Source organism: Delphinus delphis, chromosome 11 (assembly GCF_949987515.2).
Source record: "Delphinus delphis chromosome 11, mDelDel1.2, whole genome shotgun sequence".
NCBI lineage: Eukaryota > Metazoa > Chordata > Mammalia > Artiodactyla > Delphinidae > Delphinus > Delphinus delphis.
Window position 1 is genome coordinate 92,367,320 of NC_082693.1, and position 7,913 is coordinate 92,375,232.

Here is a 7,913-nt window from a genome sequence, read left to right on the forward strand (position 1 = left end):
CATTGTGCAGGGGGCCCATCCCTGCTGTGAGGGCAGGAGCCTGGGTCCGCCCGGGGGTTACTCGGGAAGCTCGCTGAGGAACGTGACCTGTGCGCTGGGTATTGGAGGACAAGCTGCACCTGGGGAGGGAGTTTCCGGTCGAGGGGTCTACAGGAGCCAAAGTGTGGCGGTATGGAAGAGCCCAGAGGGAGGGGTGAGAGCTGGGCAGTCAGAGGAGGCAGAGGCCAGACCTAGAAGGTCTGTGGAGAGAGTCAACTTTGTTCTGAAGGCAGTGGGGAGCCGTGGAAGTTTCTGAGCCCAGGAGTGTCCGGGTCCAATTTAGGTTTTAGAAAGCTCTCTCTACTCTCCCCCTGGAGGCTGGATTAGAAGGTGCTGGAGGCAGGGAGACCAGGCAGGAGGCCGTTGCCATGTCCAGGAGGAGAGATGCTGTGATTTGAACTGAGACCATGGCTGAGCGAAGAGAGCGGAGCATGGAGGGAAGCTAAGGAGACCACGGGGACTTGGTGATGGGTTAGCTGTGGGATTGAGGGACGGGGGTGAGGCAAGGATGGTGGCCTGGTTTCTCTCTAAGGTGATTGATTGGAAGGTGGTGTCACCAACCCATCTGAGAAATGTGTGGGGAGCAGGGGTGCAGGCTGGGAGGGTGACACTGAGTGGCGCTGTGACTGTGGTGGGCTGGACGTACCGGAAGCGAGGGTGGGGGGGGGGGTCGGGGGGGTGGAGGGATGGGGGGAGGGCAGGGGGAAATCCACATCTACTGTGTAGCTGTTTAAGAAGATCTGGCCCCTGAGACACAGAGGCGCGCAGGTGAGAGATTAGGGAGTCATCAGCATCAGATGCCGCCTGGACTCTTGAGGGTTAATAAGATTCCCCTGGGAGAAGAGACTGTGGGCAAAGGCGGAAGCTCTGAGCATCACTGATCACCGAGAGGTCAAGAGGAACCAGAGACGGAGACTGAAAAAGGAGGAGAGAAACCCACGCCTTGGAACCCAGGGGCCAGAGTGTATCAAAAGGAGGAGGGGAGGGAGCAACAAGGTCCAGGGCTGTCAAAGGACAAGACAGATTAGGACGGAACACGGGCCCGGATTTAGCAACAGAGAGGTCACGTGGACCTCAGCAAGAGTCCCTTCAGAGGACTGTGGGTACTGGAGCGAGGCTGGGAGGGGAGGGGGCAGGGAGGGCTCAGAGGCAGAGACGACTCGAGCGTCTGGCCATAAAAGGGAAGAAAAGGCAAAGGTTGGGTGGGTGGAGGAGCGAAATGTAGGGGAGTGGGTGTTACAGATGGCAGCCGCTTGGGGAAATTTCGGGGCTGAGAGGACAGGAGCCGGAGGGTGAGTCTGAGGGTCCAGGAAAGAAGAGAGGGAGGTAGCTTTGGGGCCGGAGGAGGAGCAGCTTGTGCCGGGATTGAGAGAGAGGGGATGAACAGTGCAGGGAGCTGAGGCCGGGCCTCGCAGGTGGGGGCGAGGACGAGGCCAGCGAGAATGGGGTTTGGAGAAGGGAGGCGGTGATCAGGGACCCCGAGTGCCTGGCTGTGACTGGAGGAGGACTTCGCAGTGGAGTCTTGTTGCTGTGGGTGTCGTGTTCATGGTGGTAGTTTCTCTCCGAAGCCCAGAGCAGCTGGCAGGGCAGAAGAGTAGCAGACAAACGAGGTGCCCAAGGTTATGGGTTTACAGGCTCGGGGCATGGAAAGGACTCAGACTAGGAGTGGCAGATTTCCAAGTACACTGAAGCTGTCAGGAGGAAAAAGTTTTTAGAGGGAAAATATGATGGAGGGGTGGGAGAAAAAAGGGCATCTGTACAGTTCTAAGTCTCAGGGCCCTGAAATGTCAGTTTGCAGAGTACAGAGAAATGTACCTGTACTTTTCAGTACCCTGAAATGTCAGTTTGCAGAGAAGAAACTCAACTGATGAGCAAAAGTAAGGGAATGTGTCCAAGCCCATTCATATTCAGAGAAATGTAAATTTAAACAAGACAATGTTATTTGCCTAGAAAATTAGCAGAACTTAAGAAATGGGAACAGGGACCTCCCCGGTGGTCCAGTGGTTAAGACTCCTTGCTTCCATTGCAGTGGGCATGGGTTCGATCCCTGGAAGAGGAACTAAGATCCCACATGCCATGTGGCGTGGCCATGAGAAAAAAAAAAAAGGGAACACCCAAAGCTGGTGAAGTGGCAGTGAAACGCTCATATTCACACAGAGGTCGTGAGGGCCTTTATTCACTGGGGTGTCCTGAGCAAATGGCATTGCCTCTCCGAGCCTCAGTTTCCTCATCTGCACAGTGGAGACAAGAAAGACACTCATCTCACAGCGTTTTGTGAGATAAAAGGTTCACAAGGGAAGTGTCTCATAAACGGGACAACAGTAGTTACTACGGTTGTCTGGATTTGTTCAAACTCATTTTTCTCCCTGCTGGACCATCTCTAGCCCAGACCCAGGACCCTTGCAGACAGCAGCTCAGTGCAGGGACACCCTTTGCCAGCCCCTCCCTAGTTTGCCTTATGATTTAAAAGTAGGAAGGGAGAAGAGGGGGAGGAATGGCCACGTGACAGGGGACATCTCTCTCCAACAAAGCCCATGGTTATGCCTGGCCCTGGGCAGTGGGAGAGCATGGCCCTTGAGTCAGACCACCTGGGTTCAAGTCCTCCTCTGCTGGGGACTAGCTGTGTGATATTGGGCAAGTTTCCTCACCACTCACAGTCTCAATTTCCTCACCTGCAACATCAAACTCCTAAGATGTGGGAAGAGGATTAAGGGCATCAGGCACACCCAGCAACAGGAGGGTACTCCCTGGACAGTTACTGAACCCATAAATCAGTCAGAACCTCAGCTTGCCTTATTTATTTACTTTTTATTATATAGCATTTGATTTTTAAAAAACTTTACCTTCATAGAATACATTTTCACATTAGAGATTCCCACAGTGGGAAAAAAACAACTTACTACTTATAATTTTATATTTGTGGACAGATTATTTTAGGACCAGTAAAACAAACACATTTGAGGATTAAGTCTCAGTTTAGAATCTGTAACAATTTGAAACGTCTATAAAGGGACCTCTTCCCTCCATGGAACTTCTCTATATTCAGAAACTCTCCAGGCTCTTCTTCCTAGGATTTAGAAATCAGTAATGTGAAATATCAGCATTTCTAATTTTCAAATTTCCCTGGGACACAGAACCATTGGTAACTGGTATCAACTGAACAGAGAGGGGATGTTTGCAAAAACTGAACACTGCCTAATTTTCTGCCAAGCCTTTACTTACGAAATAACAGTCTTTCCCTTTCTCCATCATCCTAGGACAAATATAGATGCTTGATCGGATATTGAGAGTAATAAAGCTGAATTCCCTGTAAGAGTTTGATAAATTAAAAGGCAAAAGCTCATATATAATGTTTAGTTATACTGTGAGTCTTGTGAGAAGCTGAGAGACACCCCATTAGCTCCCCAGCATACAGAACTCAGTCTGACAGCTTTTTGGATGCAACTCCTCTCACATCTTTCCTCAAAGATTACATTCTAAAAATAACCAGGAGGGGACTTCCCTGGTGGTCCGGTGGTTAAGAATCCGCTTTCCAGTGCAGGGGATCCCACATGCTGTGGGGCAACTAAGCCCTTGCACCACAACTATTGATCCCGCAACACCACAACTAGAAGCCCGCGCACCGCAAGGAAAGATCCCGCGTGCGCAACTAAGACCCGACGCAGCCAAAAAATAAATTAATTAATTAATTATTTTAAAAATTTTAAAAATTTAATAAAATAACCAGGTGATTAGGAGAAGAGGTTTGTCTCACCAGTGGACTTATCTGTTATTTCCTTGTTATTGTGAGTTGAATGGCATGACGGAGCAAAGGCGAGCTGGTCTACAATCAATTCTCAAGGTATTATGTCTAAAGGGTCAGAGCTTCCACAGCACGGCCACAGCTTTGCAGATGCCCACATCATGATAGTTGAAATAACAAAGCCCACCCAGCAGAGGTGAAAGCCGAGGGCACCAAAAGGCCTGCCTTGACAGCTTTCTGCCATGCATCCCCTCGAACATGCAGGTGGTCCAATGCCTCAGTGACTATGAAGAGGGAGGGCTGCCGCCAGGAAGCAGTGCATCGCAGAGCAAGGATCCAAATAAGCAGCTGGGGGACTTCCCTGGTGGTCCAGGGGTAAGACTCTGCTCTCCCAATGCAGGGGGCCCAGGTTCGATCCCTGGTCCGGGAACTAGATCCCCCATACATGCCGCAACTAAGAGTTCGCATGCCGCAACGAAGGAGCCCGCCTGCCGCACCTAAGACCCAGTGCAACCAAATAAATAAATATTAAAAACAAAACAAACCAACAAAACACAAATAAGCAGCTGGAAGTAGGCCCAGGAGCAAAACACTGACAATCCTCTCACCAATCCAGTGGAGAGATGCAGCCTTGGAAGCAGAATGGTGGTTGGGTGACAGGTGAATATGCTGTATTCCACACCATCCTGGGGTAGGTCGGTCCCAGAGAAATGCTGAGACCTGAGCCAGTCTGACCACTGGGATTTAGAGGAACAGAGCTCGCCCTCCTCCGGCACTACAGAGGACACTCAGCCTCCAGAGAGTCCCCATGTCGCTCCTGAAGGCTCAAGATCATCCCCAGAACGTCAGCCTTAAAATGAGGATGACTGTTTCTGCACCACCGTTCCGCCTCACTGGGGAGGGCTATGGTAAGAAGGAAAAGTTGAATTTATAAAGATATTGAAATGTGATAAAAAGTACAGATAATTTTTGTTTCGGATGATTGTTTTGTTTAGCAGTGGGAGAAAAGATACACTATGGGAAAATATATACTATGCAAACAGGTTTAGGCATGTAGCGCTGTGCTTGGCTCAAAGGAAGCATCTCATAAACGTAATAGGAATAAGTATAGTCAGAAGTAATAAGCTGTAAGAAGAAACTGATGTGGGCCATGCGGTGGGTGGAAGAACTGGGACAATATAAGGTGCCTGAAGGTGCCGAAAGGGGTGCCTCTGATTATCACTCCCACCTAGTAGAGGGCCCTGCAGGAAATGTGGGACCCAGCCCAGCTGATGGAGCTGCCCTGCAGAGCGGGGCAGGGGAGGCCCCAGGGTCCAGGGACAGGCATTCATGGGGGCCTGGAAATCAAATCTCAGGGCAGGAAGGGCCTCCAGAGAACCCTCAGCAGGGGAACCTTGAAGCCAAACCCGGTCTCCTCCGTAGCAGCCCAGCTTCTAGCTGTTTTACGAGGAGGGACATTCTGCAGAGTCAACTTTCATGTGAAGAAAGTTTACTGTGGTTTGAGATTGTTTAAAGACCACTGCCCTAATTCTAGACTCTCACCCTGCAGGTGGAAAACTGAGGCTCGGAGCAAGGAATGCCCCACTCTGGGGTCAGCCAGGGGTGCGATCTGAGCTGCAGATCCTGGCTTGGGTCAAGCCTGGTTACTGAGCTGCTACTATTGGGCAAGGTGCCTACTGTGCACCAGGGTCCCACAGGGATCTGCTTGGGTGCTGTTTGGTGTTTTGGACCCTCGAGCAGGTGAACAGGGACTAGCTGGGCCGGTTAGAGGTCTGCTGGACTGTGCTGGCAGAGGGTGGCTCTATCCCTAGAAACTGGCAACAAGACCACTCCCTATTGACAGGAGGTGGGGTCTCTGTGCAGGGTGAGGTCTTCACTGGCTTCGAGTCACTCACCTGGGGAAGACGCAGGTTCTCAGAGGGAGTGTTCTAGGGGACTCCAGAGGACTCATCTCTCTCTAACCCAGTATTTATTCCATACGAGACACTGTGCCCAATGCTTCTAAGTGTGAACCCAAGAAATTGTTTCACAATCTATGAAGCAGGCGCTTTTAGTAAACCCAGGTTACAAAGGAGGCAGGGAGAGGTTAAGTCACTCAGCTGGTGGTGGGTGAGGCTGGGATTTGAGCCCACAGGCTAACTTGAGAGCCCCTACTTAATTTTTCTTTTTTTTTGGCCGGGCCGAGTGGCTTGCAGGATCTTAGTTCCCCCACCAGGGATTGAACTCAGGCCCTCAGTAGTGAAACCTTGGAGTCCTAACCACTGAATCGCCAGGGAATTTCTGACAGCCCCTACCTTAAACTAACAAACAGGGACTTCCCTGGTGGTCCAGTCGTTAGGACTCCACACTTCCACTGCAGGTGGCACAGGTTCGATGGGGGAACTAAGATCCCGCATGCCGCGTGGCACGGCTGAAAAAAGAACCAAACAAACAAAAACCTACTTCTTTATTAAGCCAAAAATTGCAGGAATGGTAGAGAATTTCTATATGCACTTCACCCAGATTCCCCAATTGTAAATATTTTGTCACATTTTCTCAATAATCTGTTCTCTCTCAATCTCGTTTTGAACCATTTGAGAGTAAATTGCAGATAGATGCCCCTTACCTCTAAGCACTTCAGTGTGTGTTACCTAAAATCAAGGACATTCTCTACCATGACCATAGGAGAATGATCAAAACCAGGAAATTAACATCGATACGATACTATTATCAGACCTTATTCAGATTTTACTAATTATCTTAATAACGTCCTTCATGACAAAAGAAAATTCTGGGTCACACGTTGCATTCAATCATCTCCTTTGGCTCCTTTAATCTGGAACAGTTCCCCTTTCTTTATCTTTCATGATCCTGTCATTTTTTCTAAGCATACAGTTCCAGTTATTTTATAGAACTTCTCTCAGTTTAGGTTTGTCTGATGTTTCCTCATGAGGAGAGCGATTGTATGAATTTTTGACAGGAACACCACAGAAGTGATGCTGTCTCCTTCTCCATGAATCATTTAGGAGCTACGCATGTCAATTTGTCCCATTCCTGGTGATATTAACTTTGGTCACTTAGTGAAGATGGTACCTGCCAGGTTTCTCCACTGTAAAGTTACAATCATTCTATTCGTAATTAATAATTGTCCATGGAGAAATACTTTGGACCCATGTAATATCATGTTCCTCATCAAATTTTTGTGTCCACTGGTGATTCTTTGAGGAATCGATTATGACTTTGTGGTCTTAATTGTCATTTTCTAATTCTGTCCTTCTTTTTACTTGAAGGAGGAGTTTTCTCATTTATTTATTCATATCAGTTTGGATTCCTCTCTTATTCAGTAGGTTATAATCCATGGTTACTGTTACTTCTTTTGATGTTCAAATTGTCCCAGATTTGGTCATTAGGAACCCCCTTCAAGCCAGAGAGCTCCCACTTTTAAATATGACATTGCACCATGTCCTTTGACCTTGACCAGAAAGGGAGACACATCCGTGGGGAGCAGTCCCTGCTGGGTGGATACTGAAGCCCTGACCCCCTAATGCAGGCAGGCAGGGGATGGGAGAGGGTTTAGGCAGCCTGGTGTCCAGGGGTGTTGTGCAGACCCACTGGGGATTCATTCACTAGCTGAGCACCTACTATGACCTCAGCTTTTGAAAAGCTCATTGAAAATGGAGGGTAAAGAAAACAATCGCAATTGTGCAGTTTCTAAAACTGAGAACTTTTTACCCCAAGAGGTAACATGAGTGGCTCTCCTTGATATGTAAATGTAAGGCAAGGGGAATTGTTTGAGTGTCAGACATAACTGCTGCAATATTTGGTCACTTGGGAAGCTAGTGGGCCAATCTGCATATGAAACCCAAGGCCTTTGGGAGGTAAGGGATAGATGTCACAATCCCAGGTGGACAAAGGCCCACAGCCCAGAGGCAAGGAAGCGTAGCAAGGGCTCTGAAATCAAAGTACACTACATCAAAGGAAGAGGGAGCCTTGCTGGTGACCAGGGCTCCACACAAAGACCTCCTAGTTGGGGAGGTCCTAGGCCCTACTCAGTAAGATAAGGTAGGTGCTGTGATGTCAGTTTCAAAAAAAAAAGACATGGCTCTTGGAGTGACAGCAGGCACTTCAGGCAATGGAAACACCATGAGCAAAG

The 7,913-nt window shown here is 48.9% G+C and overlaps 1 pseudogene; it reads right to left on the reverse strand.

The window, feature by feature from the left end:
- Positions 1-3,897: 3,897 nt before the first annotated feature.
- On the reverse strand, positions 3,898-4,591 carry LOC132433338 (succinate dehydrogenase [ubiquinone] cytochrome b small subunit, mitochondrial-like; annotated as a pseudogene).
- Positions 4,592-7,913: the final 3,322 nt, after the last annotated feature.